We start from the raw sequence: 23,053 nt of genomic DNA, 5'->3' as shown, positions 1-23,053 counted from the left end.
AATTGATAGTGAAAGAGAGTAAAATTGAATTAATAACGTAATGGTGGATCATATGATAGGGACATGAGAGGGTAAAAAGGGAAAAAATTCCAAATAAGGAATAAATGAAAAGCGGGCATATCTTTTGGAAACGCACTTAAACCGAAAGAGAGAAGAACTTTAGGAAACGGAGGGAGTATAGGATTAGCTGAGAAATTGAAACTTAAACTTGACCAACCCATCAGAATCTACTCCAAATGTGTTAAGATTAATGAAGCCCATGTAAGATTCAATTCTAAAACCAATTGGTAAAAGATGAGTAAATTTTTTTTTTGAAGGTTATTAACTTAATACTTCATTTCAATATGGAACACCTACTCACAATTGCACTTAACAAACATTACTTTGCTTTCTTGTTTTTTTCTTCGTCTGAAATCTGAATCCAGCTGCATAATTGAGATCCAATTAATTACATCATGCCAAAATATTTTTCGAACAAAGTCCACACAAGAAACCAAATAAAATGTATGCCTCCATATTAGGAAACCACGAAGGAACATGAAGAACAAAGTTATCAATAGGGCCAATTTTTCGAACAAGAATTTTGTTGATTATGTTCAAATAATACACTGTTGATATATGAAGCACTTTCGGATGGATCTTAAGATATAATACTCATGGAGTCATGGTGCTAGTAGCGTGCTACAACTGGTCTCTTGCATGGTTTCATTCATATGTACTGTGGCTTGTAAATATTTCTCATACAACGAAAACAATATGTTCGTACATATGAATTACCCTTTCTCCAAGCATGTACAATAGATTTGCGAAAGAGAAAAACTTTCACCTACAATTAGGTGGATTAAAGCACTTATATACATTTGATGTGGGTTTCTTGTAAGTAGGTATACTATCCGCGTCTACAAATCTTACCTCTCCTGGGCTGAAAGAAAGATCACTATGCCTGGAAAAATCACGGTTTTACAATTAACAATTTATCATCACAAATGCAAGTTAAAAATGTTAGTGAAATTTTGCATGGATTAGTGACTTATAGTACCTTCGAAGATCAAGTCCGGTTAATCCGGCTTGTAAAACTGTTAAATTGTCAGAATCTGGAGATACCACGATGACAGTGTCTCCAGAGTATTGAGTCTCTAGAATAGACATGAGTTGTGTTACTCGAACAAACACATCTCCCACACTCTCATTTGGGGTTCCATCATCAATAGGAGGTGGCTTTATATTGGGAGACACACTATCTGATGCATAAACCTGCATAAGATATAAAATGGTAAACAAAAGATAATGGCATGTACAAGCTAGCCAATATTTTGAATGCATTTTAGAATTTTATGTTACTCAAACTCAAGTACTCGTATTAGACACAAGTATGCATTCAGTTGTGTGACTCAACTATTTTATAGAAGTTTCTGACAATTGAAGCCCAAAATGAAGTATTATTTGACACTAAATTTGGTCCAGGTCAACTGAAAGTGCGAGTAACGTACATTCAACCTTGTATATGGAACATTGATGCTTAAATGGAATCCATGTGAATGGCATCCCCCGCAAACTGGGTTCCTTAAATGGAACATTGATGATTCGGTAAGCCTAGCATCCTCATTATCTGCTATTGGTGGTGTTTTGCGAGACTCTGAAGGAAGTTTATATGTCTATTCTCCTCCTCCATTCCTTTCATGGAAATAAATTATGCTGAAATATTAGCGATTCATCATGCGCTCAAGATATCCATAACAAGTGAATGCACAAAGCATGGCAACATCGTCCTTGAATCTGATTCATTGAATGCGGTTTTATGGATTAACAATGACGAGGGTGGACCATGGAATATGGTTCATCATCTCAACTTCATCAGAAACACAAGAAAGAAAATCTCTAACATCTTAATAATTCACAAAAGCAGGAACGTGAATTTTGTTGCGGATGCCCTTGCAAAGCAAGGCCTTCATAGGCATGAGGAATTCATAGCAATATAGCATGGTTATAACAGGCTCGGGGGGAATCTCATGTTTCCAATCTCCTGATCCACTGCTTAGATCCAACAGCTCCATGGAACGTAGTGCTGTTTCAAAGTGACAGCTAGCTCCCTCTCATCTCTGGTTATGGTAGAATTAGCTATGTAATGTGGTTTAGGGGGATAAGTTAATGTCTTCCATGTAACAGCTTTATTCAGTTCCTCTCTTTAGCTCAACTAGATGTATTTGATTTGTGAATTGTGATGTACATGTGCAGAGGTTTAGTACCTTCCTATAAATCGGGTGTACCAAGTACTATAAAAGTTTCTCTTTTTGAAGGGAATACTTGATTTTTTAATAGAGGGTGCTCTCTTCTTTTGAAAATTAATGAAATTCAAAATTATATAAAAAAAACGTACATTCAACTGCATTATTAAGCTCATTCAATATAGAACTAGTTCAAAGTGGAACAGATACCACACCTCTGAAACAGATTCGAGCGCCTTGCCTTCATAAGCCCCAAGCCCACGAGCATCCAAAAAGCTCTATTCAGGAACTATGTGGCTACACCAGAATAAAAGAAACAGCATATAACCATGTAAATTTAAGAAAGCGCACAAACCCACTAATTGAACTGTTAGAATAATATATGTAAATATATTATTATGTTAATATTGTGTAATCCTTGTAATTAGGTAACTGTAAATTAGTTTCCTTGTTAGTCTCCTAGATTGACTCCTATTAGGATGTATATAACCTAATTATCACTGATAATAATGTTTCTGTTGAATTTGATCCGTTTGGGTTTTCTGTGAAGGACTATCAGACGGGGACGCGTCTCATGAGGTGTGACAGTCATGGTGACCTCTACCCCATCACCACCACTTCCACAAATGCTACACCTTCTACCTTTGCGGCTTTAGCTCCTTCTTTATGGCATGAGCGACTTGGCCACCCCGGGACTTCTATTTTATCTTTTCTTCAAAACAATAATGTTATTGAGTGTACTTCTTCTAATAAGTCAAGTTTTTGCACCTCTTGTCCTCTTGGGAAACATGTTAAATTCCCTTTTCTTGCATCAAATTCATGTACTATGTTTCCTTTTGATATTATTCATAGTGACTTATGGACTTCTCCTGTGTTGAGTACTGCTGGCCATCGATATTATATTGTGTTATTGGATGATTTTTCTAATTATTTGTGGACTTTTCCCATTTCCAAGAAATCTGAAGTTTTCTCTATTTTTCTCACTTTTAGAGCTTCCATTCATACTCAATTTGAACGTGAAATTAAAAATATCCAATGTGACAATGGTCGCGAATTTGATAATGGTCCTTTTCATGATTTCTGTCAAAAGCATGGTATATCTTTTCGTTTTTCTTGTCCTCATACCTCTTCCCAAAATGGTAAAGCTGAAAGGAAAATTCGCAGCATTAACAATATGATACGAACTCTTATGGCTCATGCTTCCTTACCTCCCTCTTTTTGGCATCATGCATTGGCCATGGCTACCTATCTTCTCAACATCCTTCCTAGTAAATTACTAGCTTCTCAGTCTCCACTAAAAATTCTCTACAATCGGGATCCTCTTTATTCTCATTTACGGGTCTTTGGGTGTCTATGTTATCCTCTTTTCCCTTCCCCTACGATTAATAAACTTCAACCTCGTTCCACACCTTGTGTTTTTTTGGGCTATCCCTCTAACCACAGGGGCTATAAGTGTTATGATTTGTCATCCCGAAAAATTATTATTAGTCGCCATGTCATCTTTGATGAGAGTAGTTTCCCATTTCACTCTCTTCACACACCTACTTCCTCATCTTACTCTTTTTTGGATGAAGGACTCTCTCCTTACATCATTCATCAACTGGCCCAGCCACATGTGAGCTCCCCCTCTAATGCGTCCCCCACTCAGCCCACGGATCAGCCCCTTCGGGTTTATTCCAGACGTGTCCCCCGTCTGAACCAGCCCGCCCAGCCTACCGGGCCTTCGTCTGGGCCGCCCCCCAACCCGCGTAGTGCTGACCCGCAACCTGCCCAGCCCTCTGCTGGGCCGGCCTCTTCCTCACCCGGTTTTCTTTCTCGGCCTTCTTCCCACACTCACACGCCTACACCACAAAATGCCCCCCTTGAGTCTTCTCATCACCAGGGCCCCATCACACGTAGTCAACGGGGCGTTTTTAAACCCAAGCACCAATTCAACCTTCATTCTACCACTACCCGTTCCCCTTTACCCCGTAACCCGGTTTTGGCTTTGAATGACCCGAATTGGAAACTAGCTATGGATGCAGAGTATGATGCTTCAATTGAAAATAAGACTTGGGAGTTAGTGCCCCGTCCCCCTGGTGTTAATGTGATTCGTTCTATGTGGATTTTTGCTCATAAAGAAAATTCTGATGGTTCTTTTGAGAGGCATAAAGCCCGTCTTGTAGGTGATGGCAAAACTCAGCAGGTTGGTGTGGATTGTGGGGAGACTTTTAGCCTGCTGATTTTCTGGCTACCATTGGCTTTTCTCACAGTCTATCTGATCATTCTTTATTCATTTATCGACAGGGTACTTCTATGGCATACCTATTGTTATATGTAGATGATATTCTCTTGACAGCTTCCTCTGATACTTTACTCCAGTCCATCATCACCAAGTTGAGTTCAGAATTTGCTATGAAGGATCTGGGTGCCTTGAGCTATTTCTTGGGTATTGCAGTTACTCGTCATGCAGGTGGTCTTTTTCTCTCTCAAAAGAAGTATGCTACTGAGATCATTGAGCGTGCTGGGATGTCTTCCTGCAAGCCATCTTCCACTCCAGTTGATACCAAACCCAAGCTGAGCTCCACTTCTACTGACCCTTATGCTGATCCCACATTGTACCGAAGTCTTGCAGGGGCTCTTCAGTACCTTACATTCACTAGACCTGATCTCTCCTATGCAGTGCAACAGGTTTGTTTACATATGCATGACCCCCGGGAGGCTCACATGCATGCTCTGAAGCGCATCATCCGCTATGTTCAGGGTACTGTGGATTATGGTTTACATCTCTATGCTTCCTCGGTCTCCAAGCTTGTTTCTTACACAGATGCTGATTGGGGTGGGTGTCCTGATACTCGCCGTTCTACGTCAGGTTATTGTGTTTTTCTTGGTGACAACTTGTTGTCCTGGTCTGCTAAACGACAACCTACTCTTTCCCGCTCCAGTGCTGAGGCAGAGTACCGTGGGGTGGCAAATGTTGTGTCTGAATCTTGCTGGTTACGCAATCTCCTTCTTGAGCTCCACTGCCCGATTCCTACTGCTACCTTGGTTTATTGTGACAATGTCAGTGCTATCTACCTGTCTGGGAATCCAGTTCAGCACCAACGAACCAAGCACATCGAGATGGACATCCACTTTGTTCGGGAAAAGGTAGCTCGCGGACAAGTTCGAGTCTTACACATTCCTTCTCGGCATCAAATTGCGGATATCTTCACCAAGGGACTTCCATTGGTTTTGTTTGAAGATTTTCGTGACAGTCTCAGTGTCCGCCTTCCTCCCGCTTCGACTGAGGGGGTGTGTTAGAATAATATATGTAAATATATTATTATGTTAATATTGTGTAATCCTTGTAATTAGGTAACTGTAAATTAGTTTCCTTGTTAGTCTCCTAGATTGACTCCTATTAGGATGTATATAACCTAATTATGTTGAATAGAATAATCAAGGGATTATATTCTATCACGAACTTCATTGATTTAGTGGGTAATTCACACGCTACAAATAAAATTCAATATAAGGTGAAATCCAACTCAACGTTAACAAAATTTTTAATGACCGCCAAACATTCAGTGGGTAGATGTAAAAATCATATTATATAATGAACTTAAATTAGTCATACTGTATACAAAACTAATCTAAATTGAACTCGATTAAGCAAGTTAAGTTGATGGACTACGGGCTTGTTCTCTTCGGCATAAAACAGCTAAACTGAATTGAATTGAACTGAACTGAAATGAAACAAAATGAATAGTGATATGTGAGAGTAAAAATATTATCCCGAGCTGAACTGAATTGAACTAAATGAATTGAACTGAAAATAAGCTGGGGAGAATAGGCTCTACCTGCGATCAAGTTTATTAACAGAAGCGATAATCTCAGCAGCTTGGTAAGCTCTTTGAGTGATAGAAGGCCATATCCAACAACTCCCATTACAAGCTCCCAATTTCTTTAATTCCAAAGCTGCCTTCACTGTCTGTCTCTTCCCGTTCTCCGACAACCCGTTATCGACCGATGTTTTCGCCACCGGGTTTGTGTTGATCACCCCCAAGCTCTCGTAATGGGACTCCCCTGCCCTCACCAGAAAATACCTTCATCAAATCAAACCACACAAAACCAAAATAAAGAAATGATCATACTTCTATATTTATATATATATATATATAATGTGTTATAACGAAAACAATCAACAAAAAAGTAATAACGAATAATGACGCACGGATCTTGTGCTGGGTTATTCGAAGCGCCAGACTACAGATTCAAGGCATTCTGACAAAATGAATCCTCAAATTAAACAATGAGAATGAGAATAAGGTCCCGTTCTTTTGAATTGGGAAAAACTGAACTGAAATTAATTGAACTGAGAGAAACTTAATTGAACTGGAAATAAGTCCAAAAGAATAGGGCCTAACACCTGTTAACGAGTCGAAATGGGGGCATTTGGAAGAGGCCACGAGCATGAGCAGGAGAAGGTAATATGGGAAATTGGGAGGTGAGGAGAGAGAAAGAAGTAGTGATAGAGAGAGAAAGTGAGGTAAGGAGGTGACGACGGTTGATGGAGTTGCAGGATTTTGGGGAGGAGAGAGAAGGGATTGATGGTTGTGGTTGTGGTTGTGGTTGTGGTGGTGAAGGAAACTTGGATATTATTGTTACTGACTCCATTTTTTTTGGTTTGTGAGATTCGGTTTTTTCAGTTTTCTTGAAGAAGGTGCTAAAAAAGTGTCATATTTTTGGGGTTGAAAAATTGGGACCTGGTTGAAATGGGCCTAAAGTTAAAATAGCCTACTAATGATGCATCTTGATATATCAGTTTGGTATGAAGATTGGTAATATATACAGGATAATTGGGCTATGGTCTAACAAGATAAGGCCTTCTTTACTGTCGCTATATTCCAAACACATGATATTAGGTATCAAGTTCCAAACGTATATTAGTAATACCACCTTGATTTCAAACCCATATCACTATATGAATCAAATACTACTTCTTTCTGTCTCACCTTATAACATACTTCTATAAGCTAGTTGTCAGCCCGAGCGATGTTCTGAATTTGTTTTATAGAATGAAACGGCTATATTTTTCTAAAGAGATATAATTTACAAATAAAGAGATATAATTTGGTGGTAGAATGATGACATTCTTAGGTAAACAGTTAGAAATCAAAACTTGCTAAATAACTTTTTTTTGTAAATTGAAAAGAAAGTTCTTTTTTTCGTAAATTGAAAAGAAAGATTTCATGTCATGTCCTATGTGGCGCCATATCAACATGTGGAGATTAGTGATGTGTGTTGAGTTCCAATACTCCATCACACGATAAATGATAGTATAAACTGGTTTTTAGGTCCGAGTTATGTTCCGTGTAATGACATTTTTCATTTATTAATATTTTACTTTAAAAAGATAACACTAAATAGGACTTGATTTATTGATTAAGACTTTAATATATGAACTTCAAATCAAGTGATCAAATCTTATACAAAGCATTACCAAGAAAAATCTTACCTTCTTGATAAAAGAACTTTTAAAGAGTGTAGAACATGCTAGATGAGTATGTTTTGTGATAAAATATATGTTGAATTTAATATTAATAGATTTTTCAAAGATGCCTAATCAATCCAAATATGTGGATAAAAGAAGAAATTAGAGTTTGGTTTACAAAAAAAAGTCACCTAAGAATAGAGCTATCAAAACGAGTCGATCTTGTTGTATCAAAATCGTTTAGATTCATTTGTAAATCGGCTGAACCCTTTCAACCCTTAACATAAACCGTTAATCAAGCTTGCACATATATATAAACAAAACTAAACAAACCTTGTATATAGAAGAACCAGAGTCGGACCGGTCCACGGTACACAAGAAACCCGATTCTAGGTTTCCGGTCCAGTCCAAACCAGGAAAATTCAGTTCTGGACGGGTTGGATCGGAATTTATATTAATTTATTAAAAAATAGTGTATATGTTAAAAAAAAGTTTTAAAAGTTAACTACTATTTAATACTTTACGATTATTGTTATTAAAATTATTAATTTTTAATATATATAATTTATAAATATGTTTAAATAAAATATTTTTTTAAAACAAAAATAGATTCCGGTCCAACAGGTCTAAAATTGGCCCGGTCCTAAAATTTTACGATCCGATCTGGATCGGAATTTTGCGAGTCCGGTCCTGGTCCACCGGCCTAGTCGATTCCAGTCCAAACCTGGACCAGTGCACGCCCCTGGTCATATAGGATTATGGTAGATAACTTCAACTTCAACCATAACTCCATTAATAAATGGGTTATGTCGAATGAACCCGCTTACTTAAATTGGTTGATATTTTCAACCCAAAGTCGGTAACTTCGTGTTGGATTTGGAGCGACTTGAAGGATCGTGTCACTTTTTACCACCTCTAACTAAATATAGTTAATAATAAGATAAAGTATATATAGCTTTCATTACATACTATTTCAAAAAATTATCATCAAGACGTGTATGAGATTGATAAGATCTCAACATATGCTCTGAATTAAGATCTACATGACCAAACGCTTAAATAAATCTACTCTTTGATAGAGTATAAAATCATTTTTGAGACTTCGACCATCAGCTTAAATTTTTGGTTGAGTTGCTCCTTTGACATGGTATCGGAGCCAGCGTGACATAAAGGTCACGAGTTCAAATCTCATCCACCTTTATTTCTAAGTGGAATATTTGGCGCCTGACATGAGAGAGGCTTGTGCTAGATCCACAATAGTCCAATGCAGTCTCGCATGACGGGGGATCAGGGCCGTTCCTGAACATTATTGGGCCGAGGGCAATATATGAAAAAGGGCCCCTAATGCATAATAAATTTAACAAAATATGCATGTTTATAGGATAAAAACTATTTGAAAATCGAGTAATTCATGTTTATCTACAACTATTTCTTCAAAAAAAGAAAAGAAATAACTTTCTCATTTTTATATGATTAATATATATCTAATATTCACTCCGTCCTAGAAATATTTGTACACTTATTAGGTCATGTAATGTAAGAAATAAGTTATAGTGTGATTATCAAATGTTATTTTTTTTTTTTAAACATATGTATGTGGTAGGAGTTGGTGGGTATCTTTTATTGAAAATGAGAGAAATCACATGATAATAGTTGGACCATGCCAAAAATAAAAGTGTGTTAAATTGAAATGCTGGAACAAACAAAAAACAAAGTGTTCAGATTATTGTAGGACGGATGAAGTAGTCTTTAATAAAATATATAAACTAATAACTTGACGAATAAAATCGGAAATATAAAATATATTTCATCACCCAATACCTATAAAGAATATTAAGAATCTAAGTATTGGCTTTAGGTTGTATACATTATTTTTTAATAATTTACAATTTCAAGGTATATAAAATATAAAAACATATTGACTAATAAAATAAAATAAAATATAATAGGATGGTAGAAAGGAAATGAAGAAGTAAGTTGGAAATATTGTAAAAAGAAGATATAAAAGAAAGGAAAGTCACAACTAATAAAGGAGAACATCTTTGTAAATTGTAAAAAAACAAAAAAAAAAAACAAAAAGAAAAGGAAACATAAAGATAGACATTGCAATAACAAGATTCGAACCTTTGAAGTCTTGCGTTCTCAAGTTCCCTCAAAAATAAACCATTACCATCTTGTCAATACTACAAGACATACACAGTAATACGTTGGATTAACTACTTAAGGAATTCAGATTTATGGGCCCTGGGCGGGTGCCCCATCTGCCCCACCCCAAGACCGGGCCTGCGGGGGATGATAGAGTATAAAACTATTCCTGGGACTCCAACCATTAGATTAAGTTTTTGGTTGAGTTGATCCTTTGACACTCTTTTTAGGTTTAGTTCATAGAATAATAAAATTTGAAACAACTATAAAGTTTTACTAGTAAGAGTTTGGCTGTAATAATAATATAATGACATATTGATGTGTTTTAAAATATACCGCAAGTGCACGGTGTCTGTTTAGCAGAAACTGGCAAATACGGGTCGATCCACAGGGAGAGGAGTTCTACAGATTTGTGTCAATTATCTAACTATTTGTAGAGAGTAAATGATTGATTAATTAATAACTAAACTAAAATAAACTAGAACGCAGAAAAATGGAGATTTATCAAATAATTTAAAGCCTAGGGCAATCGATCGGTCCACCATGCTTATACCAGTTTAATCAATATAATATAATTCAACAACACTTGGATTGAGATTCAAAAATGAAGTTAATTCGTTAATCCTTGGTCAGGCATTAACAACTCCTAGATTAACATATGCCAGTACGGTCGCTCAACATAATCAAATCTACCTATTGTAATAAGCCTCTAATGAATATGATCTTTCGATTCTAATTCTTATTAGCTAAACATAACTCATGATATTGCGCAATTACATGAATTAAGCAAGTATAACAAATCAATAGGAATTATTCTAATTCAATCCAATAATTGAAGAACATCAAATCACAATCAAAAAGGTATAAACATGGCTTCCCTCTCTAAACCCTAGAAATAGACTACTCACTCATGATGATATTGAAAACGATAAACATAATCAAAGTAAAAGAATTCATGAAATTAAACTAAGTAGAGAAGAATACCAAAATTGAAGAACGATGGAAAAGGAAATCGACGATCTATATAATCTTCCAATGTAAAAGTTCAACAAAAGTAGAGAGAATAAACTAAGTGTTTTGCCCTAAAAAAACGTAGAAAATAAGATAGGTTTAACGAAAATACTAAAAACCTATTTATACTAAATACAAAACCGGCTAAAAAACCCGAAAAATCGCGTCCTGAGAGTCCGCCCGGGCGAAATCCGCCCGGTCGGGCGACGGTGATCGCAGACTTACGACGAAGGAAAAATTCCGCCCGGTCAACCGGGCGAAATCCGCCCGGTCGGGCGCGTAAGCGTTTTCTTCGTTTGATCGCCCGGTTGACCGGGCGAAATAAAGGATGAAAAATCCCAAGTGTTGAAGTTCGCCCGGTCGACCGGGCGAATCCGCCCGGTCGGGCGCGTAAGCGGTTTCTTCTTCGAACGCTGCTGGTGGCTAAGTATGAAACTTCGCCCGGTCGGGCCACTCCGCGCGGTCGACCGGGCGAAGGTATTTACTTGTCTTTTTCTTCGTGGAATCCAACCAAAATGCTCATGCGGTCTTCCGGATACGCCTTGGACCTTGTGTGACTGCTAGACTTCCGTGTTGCGACTCCGATAAAGGTACAGAGTACCAAATCCGCATCAAAACCTGCAAAACACGACAAGAACTCCAAACACATCAAATCCACAAGAAAAGAGCTCGAAAGAGCCCAAATCGACTATCAAAACTAAGGGGATTAGAGTAAATAATCGATGAATAATGAACACATCAAAATCCCCCAAGCTAACCTTTTGCTTGTCCCTAAGCAAAACCATGACATGAACAAGAATATGATTGCCTCACCCCTTCAAATATGAAAACAGAGATCAAATTTTTTTTTATAAGGCTCACAAATCATTCAAGCAGGCACAATTCAAGTTCAACTGTTCAGATCACTCTAGTTACCAATCACCCAAATAACCAATCCAATGCAGCTGCCTTATATGACGTACAAATCTTGAAAAGGTACTCACTGGGGTGTCACTCCTCTCGACATTTTGTGGCAGGCAAAAGATGTGCCCGATCGCTCACCATCCCAACCATAATGACCCTTCCCACTCACACTCTCATGTGTTTAGAAAGGTGATAATGTCACTCAACCTAATCATGTCGACTCAAGTAGCGAACGTACTCTTTAACTTTGACAAACTACCACATCAATCCGATAGACAATATAAGCGCAAGCTCAAGAGGACTTTTTCGGGGTTGTAATGGGGCTTAGGTATGGGTATGGATTATGTATGGGAAATGTGGTGGAGAAAACCAAGAATAGGGGAGCACAAGTTATTAGAAGTATCCACCTGGATATAGCCAATAATAGTTTCCCAATTCTATAAATCACCAAATTTGCAATGAACTCATTCTAGAAACAGCGTGATTGAATTTTTTTCTTTGCAAGCACTTGGAAAAGAAAGAATTTTTGATTTTTTTTTTTTTTTTTGTTTTCTTCTTTTCAATTTTCTTTTTCTTTCTCTTTGCATTTTTTCAATCCCATAATCACATGTATTTCATTTTGCTCATTCTTTTCTTTTTCTCAATTTTTGTACCTTAAGACAATCGTTTCCATCCAAAGTAACTCATAAAAACTATCTCAGATGCTAACTCAACCATATGCTCCCCCAAGCTAGGCTTGGGATTAGTATCAAAACAGAAGTATGGGCATGTAATGAGGTTAAGTAACATGAAATAGTCATTAGGCTCAGCAGGGCTAAGGAGGATAAAAGTATATCATGAAAATCACTTTAAGGCTCAAAAAGCAGACAAAAGAACGCCTCTATCACAGCAATTGCCACAAGTCATCAGATCTCAATGCGTACGATGTCAAAGTCAAGATCAGTCAGCTAATGAGGAACTAACACACAAGAAAAACAGAATGGATATAGAAATGAATCCATTGGCAAAAATGAATCCTCACAGTCTAACCAGATCAAGTATGCAGTCAAGATAAGCGCTTTATTATCAAAACTCATTGAGGGTCATGGCCTTTAGAGTTCACATTCCAGCATCACAATCACAAGTACCCAACTATCCAGATAAAGAGCCCAAATACATTTTCAAAGAATATCATGGGGCACAGGGAAGCGATCATATCAATCCAGTCAATTCGTATTTTTGGTATTTTTTCAGCAATATATGTTTTTTTTTTTTTAAAGCAATGAAACTAAACTATAACAAACACACTAACTAAACTGACTACACTAAAAAGCAATAAAAAGAGAGGGTGTACTTACAGCAAATCTCCCCCCAAGCTGAACTCGGCAATGACCTCATTGCAGCAAGAGGGAAGAAGAGAGGACTCATGTCTCATCGTCAGACATATCAGCAGTAAAACCGCCTCCAGAAGTACCTGCAGCACCAAAAACAGCATTGCCAAAGGCATCCTCCCCCATATGGTCAGTGGGGTCAGGTACGTGTGGCGTATACCAAGACGGATGGGTATGGTCATGGGCGATAAGCCCCTGGTGGTAATAGTCATGGTAGATGGGGTAGAGGGCATGGTGCATGTCGGACTCCACGGTGGTCAACCGTGTGTCCAAGGAGGTCAGGTGGGTCTGAATGGTGGCCTGACCCAACTCAAGACGGCCCATCTGTGAGGTAAGGGACTGCTGTCCCTGCTCGATGCGAGTAAGGGCGGCCATCATAGGGTCTTCAGGAGCGGAGGAAGAGGCTTCCCCCGCCGACTGCCTATGGTAGGTCCTCAAGGGTCGTCGAGCAATGGGCTCCTGACCCCGCAAAGGAAGTAGGTAGGACCTACTCCAGGCTCAAGGCGGGTCTGGGCGCGGTCAGGAAGAAGGATGGACTCCTTCTTGGCAATGTACCACCTAAACTTGTTGGCCGACTGGGCAGTGATCCACTTGGCATTGATCATGTAATCGATGCCAATTTCTGCAGGGCCAACTACTGCATTGTTAACGTCAGGCACAAAACCAAAGTGAACAGCAATAGCAGTTATAAGTCCACCTACAACAATAGGTTGTCCCCTGACACTACCATCCTCAAATTGGGCAGGCAAGCTAGTGGCGGTCCGTTTGAGCTGGGAGACAAACAAATATGGCAGGCACAAAGCATAGTCAAGCTCGGGAAACAAATAGCTCCCCATCAGAAAAATCTCCTGTTTTTGACAGGAGTGGGGCTCAGCTCGCCCAAAAAGTGCATCCCAGAAATCGCTGCAAGTAGCGAAGACTGGGAAAGTGCAAATGATTCGGCAGACATATGTTGGGTGTTGACCTCATCTTCACCCGTAAAGGCCGTCCAAAGTGTGTTTATGCGAAGTTCTGGGGGTGACGATGTTCCCCAGTTAGGGGTAGGCCAAAGATAGCAGCTAGTTGGCTCAATGTTAATTCCCTATCCTCATTCATGAGGCGAAAATGAAGCACCTGATTTTTATTCCCTACTTCTAGGGAACTCAGAAATTCGAGGGTTAGGTGCCTATAGGTCCAGAAAAACATGCCAAACATAGTACCCAAACCCAATTTCTCAAATAAAGTCTTTGTATCATTAAATATTCCCAATGTATGTAGAGATTGCGAATCAACAAATCTAGTAGGAACAATATTTCTATGTTTCAATTTCTGAAATTTTTCTTTTTGTTCTAGGATTTGAAGATTACCTCGGGAAGTTGGAATCCGGTGGGATGCGAGTGCTTGATTCCCCTCGTGAATTTTGCCGCCTCTTGCTTGGCCTTGACATGCTTGAATTTGATAAAAGTGAATGGAAGTGAGAGAGAGAAAAGATGGAGATTTTCTGAATTTTTCTTTTGTTTTTGTGAGAAAGATGAAGAAAAGTGAAGAAAATTTGAAGGAAGGGATGAGATTGGTGAGAGAAGAGAGGTAGGAGAAGGTATGGAGATGGAGGTAGTGAGGAGAGAGAAAACAAGGGTTTGGAGAAGATGAAGTTGTGAGAGAAGGAAAAAGAAAAATGAAAAGGAGGGTGAAATCGAGGCTAAAAAAGCTGTCGGGGGATTTCGCCCGGTCGGGCCGACCCGCCCGGTCGACCGGGCGAAATCTTTTTTTTTCGGATTTCTGCGTTCTTCTCGAAGCTGGGCAATCGCAAGTGAAGGAAATTCCGCCCGGTCGACCGGGCGAAATCCGCCCGGTCGGGCGATTTCCAGTTTTTTCACATTTGTTTCGCCCGGTTGGCCGGGCAATATATCCTCCAAAAACGCTTGCGCGCCCGGTCGGGCGCCTTCGCCCGGTCGACCGGGCGAGAAGTACGTTACTTGTTCTCGCGTTTTTTTCGTTCGCGCTTTGGAAAAGTGCTTGCGCGCCCGGTCGACCGGGCGATTTCAATTTTGCGCGTTTTTCCGTCAAAATTTTCCCAAGTCCGTAAATTTGCCTCCTGCACACACTAGACTCGTCCAAATATCAGTACACTCTCCCTCACCACACTAAGAAAGTAAACTAAAAAAATCGAAACTAACAAAGAAGAAAAAAAAGACGGGTTGCCTCCCGCAAAGCGCTGGTTTAGATGGTCCCGCACGACCTTAGTACCTCTTCTCAAAATCAGGGAGTGTCTAGGTACATAACCTCTACTTGGCCGATGAAGGCGCCCTCATGGTACAGTTTCAGACGCTGCCCATTCACTTTAAACTTCGTTCCAGCTGCATTGGCCACTTCAATAGCTCCATGTGTTTTCACGTCAGTGACGACAAAAGGTCCAGACCATTTTGACTTAAGCTTTCCAGGAAAAAGCCTCAGTCTAGAGTTGTATAATAGGACTTTGTCACCAACATGAAACTCCCGCTTTACAATCATCTTGTCATGAAATCGTTTGGTTTGCTCCTTGTAGAGTTTGTGGTTTTCATATGCTTCCAGTCGAAGCTCATCTAACTCATTCAGTTGAAGAAGTCTTGCTTCCCCTGCAGCCTCCAAATCCAAATTAATTTCTTTAACTGCCCAAGCTGAGAGATACTCCATTTCAACTGGTAAATGACAAGCTTTGCCATAGACTAATCGATATGGGGTGGTTCCTAGAGGTGTCTTAAAAGCAGTTCTCAGAGCCCACAGAGTATCATCCAATTTTTGTGACCAATCCTTCCTTGACCTGTTGACTACCTTCTCCAAAATGCGCTTGATCTGACGATTGGAGACTTCAACTTGACCACTAGTCTGAGGATGATAGGCTAAACCAACTTTGTGAGTGACTCCATATCTCTTCAGTAAAGCTTTGAAAGTGCGCTGGTGAAAGTGAGATCCCCCATCACTGATCAAGACTCTCGGGACTCCGAATCGAGGGAAAATGACCTTCTTGAAGAGCTTCATGACTACCTTAGAATCATTGGTAATGGAAGCCACAGCTTCAACCCACTTAGTCACATAGTCCACACAACCAAGATATACCTGTTCCACAAGAAGAAGGGAAAGGTCCCATGAAATCAATACCCCATACATCAAAGGGTTCAATCTCCAAAATACCCATCTGGGGCATCTCCTGCCTCTTTGAAATATTACCCGTTCGTTGACATTCATCACAAGAGAGACAAAAAACACGAGCATCTTTAAAAATGGAGGCCAATAAAAACCACTCTGGAGAACTCTATAAGCGGTGGCTTGTGAGCCCAGATGTCCACTGCAAGGCATACTATGACAATGTTGGAGAATGCCAACTATCTCCCAATCAGCTATACATCGTCGGAACAAGCCATCTGAACACTTCTTGTATAAGAGGGGTCATCCCAAAAATAATGCTTGGCATCGTGATAGAACTTCTTGCGCTGTTGGTATGTCAAATCAGGAGGATGAGAACCACTAACACAATAATTAGCAAAATCAGCATACCATGGAGATTGAGTAGACACAGCGAAAAGATGGTCATCTGGAAAAGCATCATCTATGGGACCGTCAGCACTTGACTCAAACCTCAACCGGAGAGATGATCTGCAACTACATTCTCAGCACCCTTCTTGTCACGGATCTCCAGATCAAACTCTTGTAGTAACAATATCCATCGTATAAGTCGTGGTTTGGCCTCCTTCTTGGCCAAGAGATACTTTAGCGCAGCATGGTCAGTATGAACAATCACTTTCGAACCTATGAGGTAGGTCCGAAACTTGTCAAGAGCATACACAATGGCCAACAATTCTTTCTCTGTAGTAGCATAGTTGACCTGGGCCTCATCTAAGGTCTTGCTGGCATAGTAGATGGCATGGAGGACTTTGTTTTTCCGTTGACCAAGCACAGCACCAACCGCATAATCGCTAGCATCACACATGATCTCGAAAGGAAGACTCCAGTCTGGAGGTTGTATGATAGGGGCAGTGATCAATGCTTCCTTAATCCTGTCAAAAGACTCCACACACGCATCAGTAAAATCAAAGGTGGCATCCTTGAGCAACAATTGAGTAAGGGGTTTCGCAATTTTTGAAAAGTCTTTTATAAATCTGCGATAAAAACCCGCGTGACCCAGAAAACTTCTACTCCCTTGACATTCACAGGAGGAGGAAGTTTCTCAATCACCTCAATTTTTGCTCTGTCCACCTGGATGCCACGCTCAGATATGAGATGTCCAAGTACCACTCCATCATTCACCATAAAGTGGCACTTTTCCCAATTAAGAACCAGATTAACCTCAGAACAACGTTTCAGAATTTGAGAGAGATTATGCAAACACACATCAAAGTCAGAACCATAAACACTAAAATCATCCATAAATACCTCCATGATATTTTCAATGAAATCAGAAAAAATGGCCATCATACATCTCTGAAATGTGGCAGGGGCGTTGCACAAACCAAATGGCATTCTGCGATATGCAAAAGTGCCATAGGGGCAAGTGAACGTCGTCTTCTCCTGATCGGCTAGGTGAATAGGAATCTGAAAGAAACCTGAATACCATCCAAATAACAGAAAAAGTTATGTTTTGCTAATCTTTCTAACATCTGATCAATAAAAGGGAGAGGGAAATGATCTTTCAGAGTGGCAATGTTTAATCTGCGATAGTCAATACACATCCGCCAACCTGTAACAGTACGAGTAGGAATTAGTTCATCCTTATCATTCTTAACAACAGTAGTCCCCCCTTTTTAGGAACAACTTGAACCGGGCTCACCCACTTAGAATCTGAGATGGGGTAGATGATGCCCGCTCAAGTAGTTTCATAATTTCCTTTTTCACCACCTCTTGCATATTAGGATTCAAACGTCTTTGAGGTTGTATGCAAGGGCGGTGATTTTCTTCCAAATTAATTCTATGCATGCAGAAATCAGGACTAATGCCCTTTAGATCATCAATACTATACCCAATAGCCTTCTTGTGCATGCGAAGCACTGTAAGAAGTTGTGAAAGCTGGCTATCTGTGAGTTTAGTACTGACAATCACGGACATTCCTCAGCATCATCAAGAAATGCATATTTGAGATGAGAAGGTAAAGGTTTAAGTTCTAACTTCTTTACCTGTGGTTCGGAAGTAGAGCAAATAGTCTCCATTACCTTACAATCTGCTACCGTACAATGTCAAGATCATCAGTGAGATCAAGACTTGTCTCCAATAATTCATCAGACAGAAATTGTGAAAAACTAACTCCAGAGATCTCATCGAGTATGTCAATCCTGCAACATGTGTGCTCAAGCATAGGGACTTAATAGCATTGGTTAACTTAAAAGTAATAGTATCATCACCAACACTCAAAGTCAGAGAGCCAGATTTTACATCAATAACAGCACCAGCAGTACATAGAAAAGGTCTACCCAATATAATGGGAATTTGACTATCTTCTTCCATATCAACAGGGCCGTTCCTGATAATTTTTGGGCCCTAGGCGGACCTAAAAATAAAGGCCCCTGTATGAGTCGATTCTAATATTTTATAAGTCATATAATTAAAACCTTCGTACCTAAAACTATAATCTATATTTTGTTAATGATACCAATAAAAAAATAAGCACATAATATTATTAAAAATTGCACAAAAATAGCACAAATTTCACTAAATACTCAAAAAGTGTATCAATTTTTATTTAACTGGTCATAGTTAATTTCTTTTTTTGGGCCCCACACGATCGTGGGCCCTGGGTGGTGGCACTCCTTGCCTACCCTCAGAACCGGCCCTGCATATCAAGTACTACAAAGTCCACAGGAATATAAAACTTTCCAACTCTAACAGGGACATCCTCTAAAATACCCAAAGGATACTTCACAGATCGATCAGCCATCTGTAAAGTAATCTGTGTGCACTTCAAAGCACCCAAGTTCAGTTTATTACAGACAGATAAAGGCATAACAGATACACTAGCACCTAGATCACACAAAGCCTTATCTATAAACAGAGCACCAACATGACAGGGGATGGAAAAACTACCAGGATCTTTTAATTTGGGTGGAATTTTATTTTGCAGAACAGCACTGCATTCTTCAGTTAAAGCAACCCTATCTATCCCACCAAAATCTTTCTTTTTAGTTATCATATCTTTCAGAAACTTGGCATACACAGGTACTTGAGAAATTAAATCAGTGAAAGGAACTGTTACCTCAAGATTTTTGACCATAGACATAAATTTACCAAGTTGTTGATCGACCTTTGATTTTTGCATCCTATGGGGGAAAGGTAGTGGTGGAGTAGGAGAATCAGTAACCTTCTCCTTGCGTTTCTCTGGTTCATCCACTTTCCCGCGCTCAACTTCAGTTCTGGAGCTATCCTCACGTTCATTGTCATCCACAGCATCATTCTGAACTGGAGGTATTGAATCATCAGTAGGCATAGGTGGGGCATCATATTGTGTACCGCTTCGAAGAGTGAAAGCATTAGCGGTTTCTTTAGGAATTGGTTGCCCCGGCAGATGACCTGGTTGCCTTTGTGCATTGTTTCCAGCCACCTGAGCAAGTTGAATCTCCAAATGCTTGGTGGTGTTCTTCAGCTCCTTGATGCTCTCCTCATGATTTTTCTGCATAGAAACCATCATTTTCATTAGATCAGACATAGTAGGCTCTTGAGAGCTGTTATTATGAGGAGCTTGCTGCTGATAGCCTTGGGGTGAAGGCCTATTGAAACCAGGAGGGGATTCTGAGGAGCCCCTTGATAATATGGTGGTCTAGCAGCATGTTGTGGTGGGTTTTGATGTGGTGGTTGGTAGGAAGATTGTGGTGGAGGTTGAGGATTTTGGACATTGTTGCTCTTATAGGAGAAATTGGGGTGATCTCTCCAACCTGGGTTGTAAGTATTAGAATAGGGGTTGTGTGGTCTCTGCTGAAAAGCATTGGCATGCTCCATCTGATTCGGATCAGGTTGACTGTAGGAACAATCATGACCAAAGTGACCTTGAATACCACACACTTCACAAAAGGAGGAAGTAATAGGAGCCATGGAGGACATCGCATTAATACTCATGGGAGGAGTAGTGGACTGCGAAGATTTCAATGAGTCCATCTTCATGCTCAACTGTGCTACTTGTGAGGACAACAAAGCATATGCATCAGCATCCAACTTCTTCTTTGTAGTGGTCCTGGAGGAGCTATGATCATTCGCTGCTAAGTTGGCCAGAAAATCGTATCCTTCATCTACTCCCTTATCTATACTGCAGAATCAATTGTGCTCTTGATATGAGGTTGTAGACCATTGTAGAATGCTTGGGTGATGAACCACTTATCCAGATTGTGGTGTGGGCTTCTCTCTGAGATCCTTAAATCTATTCCATGCTTCCTTCAATGTTTCATCAGGTTCTTGTTGGAAGGTGGCAAGCTTGTGTCTTATTTCTGCAGTTTTGGTGGGAGGGTAGTACTCTTTCAGGAATGCTTCAGATATAGCACTCCACTCAGTTTCATTAACATCATTCAGCCACTTCTGTGCCTTGTCCTTTAGTGAAAATTCAAAGACCATAACCTTCAACTGATCAGGAGTGACCCCTTGGTGCTTAACGGTACGACAAAGCTGTTGAAACCGTTGTAAATGATTTGCAGGGTCTTCAGATGGATGGCCACCAAACTGATTCTGCTGGATCATGTTGATGAGGCCAGGCTTGATTTCGAAGTTGACTGCTTGTATATCAGGCATAGTAGGGCCTGTGGGAACATTGCCAGGAGAAGGTACCCCATAAGATTTCAGCGACTTAGGAGGCTAATTGGTTCAGTTGGTTCTTCCGTGGCTTTTTTCTGATTAGCAGACTGCTTTTTCTTCTTTTGTGTCTTCTTGAGCTGCCGGATGGTTTTCTCAAGATCAGGATCAGTCTGAACTGGAGAACCTGTTCTTTTAGATCTGGGCATAAAAGAAACAAAGAAAAATGTGCAGTGAGATGGCCTCAATTGGAACTTGAAGTTCCAATGAGACAGCAGAAATAGTCAAATAATTAATCAGAAAGCTATAAAAACTAGCCGTCTCCCGGCAACGGCGCCAAAAACTTGATGTGTTTTAAAATATACCGCAAGTGCACGGTGTCTGTTTAGCAGAAACTGGCAAATACGGGTCGATCCACAGGGAGAGGAGTTACAGATTGTGTCAATTATCTAACTATTTGTAGAGAGTAAATGATTGATTAATTAATAACTAAACTAAAATAAACTAGAACGCAGAAAAATGGAGATTTATCAAATAATTTAAAGCCTAGGGCAATCGATCGGTCCACCATGCTTATACCAGTTTAATCAATATAATATAATTCAACAACACTTGGATTGAGATTCAAATAATGAAGTAATTCGTTAATCCTTGGTCAGGCATTAACAACTCCTAGATTAACATATGCCAGTACGGTCGCTCAACATAATCAAATCTACCTATTGTAATAAGCCTCTAATGAATATGATCTTTCGATTCTAATTCTTATTAGCTAAACATAACTCATGATATTGCGCAATTACATGAATTAAGCAAGTATAACAAATCAATAGGAATTATTCTAATTCAATCCAATTATTGAAGAACATCAAATCACAATCAAAAAGGTATAAACATGGCTTCCCTCTCTAAACCCTAGAAATAGACTACTCACTCATGATGATATTGAAAACGATAAACATAATCAAAGTAAAAGAATTCATGAAATTAAACTAAGTAGAGAAGAATACCAAAATTGAAGAACGATGGAAAAGGAAATCGACGATCTATATAATCTTCCAATGTAAAAGTTCAACAAAAGTAGAGAGAATAAACTAAGTGTTTTGCCCTAAAAAACGTAGAAAATAAGATAGGTTTAACGAAAATACTAAAAACCTATTTATACTAAATACAAAATCGGCTAAAAAACCCAAAAAATCGCGTCTTGAGACTCCGCCCGGTCAACCGGGCGAAGGTATTTACTTGTCTTTTTCTTCGTGGAATCCAACCAAAATGCTCATGCGGTCTTCCGAATACGCCTTGGACCTTGTGTGACTGCTAGACTTTCGTGTTGCGACTCCGATAAAGGTACAGAGAAATCCGCATCAAAACCTGCAAAACACGACAAGAACTCCAAACACATCAAATCCACAAGAAAAGAGCTCGAAAGAGCCCAAATCGACTATCAAAACTAAGGGGATTAGAGTAAATAATCGATGAATAATGAACACATCACATATGAACTACATTTTTTTCAGGCAATTAGAAACTACATTAGGAATTAGGATTCAATTAATCAATTTACTTCATTTGTTTTTTTAATTGCACCATTTTGTATTTGACACTATTTATCAACCAACTTTAATTTGTTAAGCTATCTCGAATCATTATATAAGAAAAACCATGGTCAAGTGAGGTCTTATTAGATTTGTCTCAATGCAAGAAATCAAATATCAAATTTTTACATATATACAATTAAAGATATTAATGTTTAAAGAAGTGTCTCGGTAATCGTGCAAAACGAAATGGTGCAGTTAAAATAACAGAGGAAGTATATAATAGTACTCTTTCTTTTTTCTTGTAATTATTGCGTAACTTTCAAAATGGAAATTATGTAATTTGTTATGTAAGAGCAAGTAAAGCTCAATTTCTTTATTTTAGTTTGGTTGTATTAACGTTAGACTGTACTTCCATTTTTACTTAATGCAAATTTTTCCGTTGACAAAATGGAAATTATGATAAATAAATAGAAAATTGAGGTAGTATAACATTGAGGAGATTAGAACTTCGTAAAGATAATAAGAAATTAAACAAACTCATGTTTAGGTGATGTGCTCTTCAAGCTAGGCTTGCTACTTCAAAAAATCATAATGTAATGGTACTGTCGTCATTTCTATCAAACGAGGAAATTGACTTGCCTTCAGGTTATCACATACTTTCTCCAATCCATAATAAGTAAAACAATT

General features: G+C 39.1%; 1 pseudogene; it reads right to left on the bottom strand.

Annotated features, from left to right (window-relative positions):
* Window positions 1-714: 714 nt before the first annotated feature.
* On the bottom strand, window positions 715-6,976 carry LOC104894262 (uncharacterized; annotated as a pseudogene).
* Window positions 6,977-23,053: the final 16,077 nt, after the last annotated feature.

Source organism: Beta vulgaris, chromosome 5 (genome assembly GCF_026745355.1).
Source record: "Beta vulgaris subsp. vulgaris cultivar EL10 chromosome 5, EL10.2, whole genome shotgun sequence".
NCBI lineage: Eukaryota > Viridiplantae > Streptophyta > Magnoliopsida > Caryophyllales > Amaranthaceae > Beta > Beta vulgaris.
This window is presented reverse-complemented; position numbering and strand designations above follow the sequence as displayed.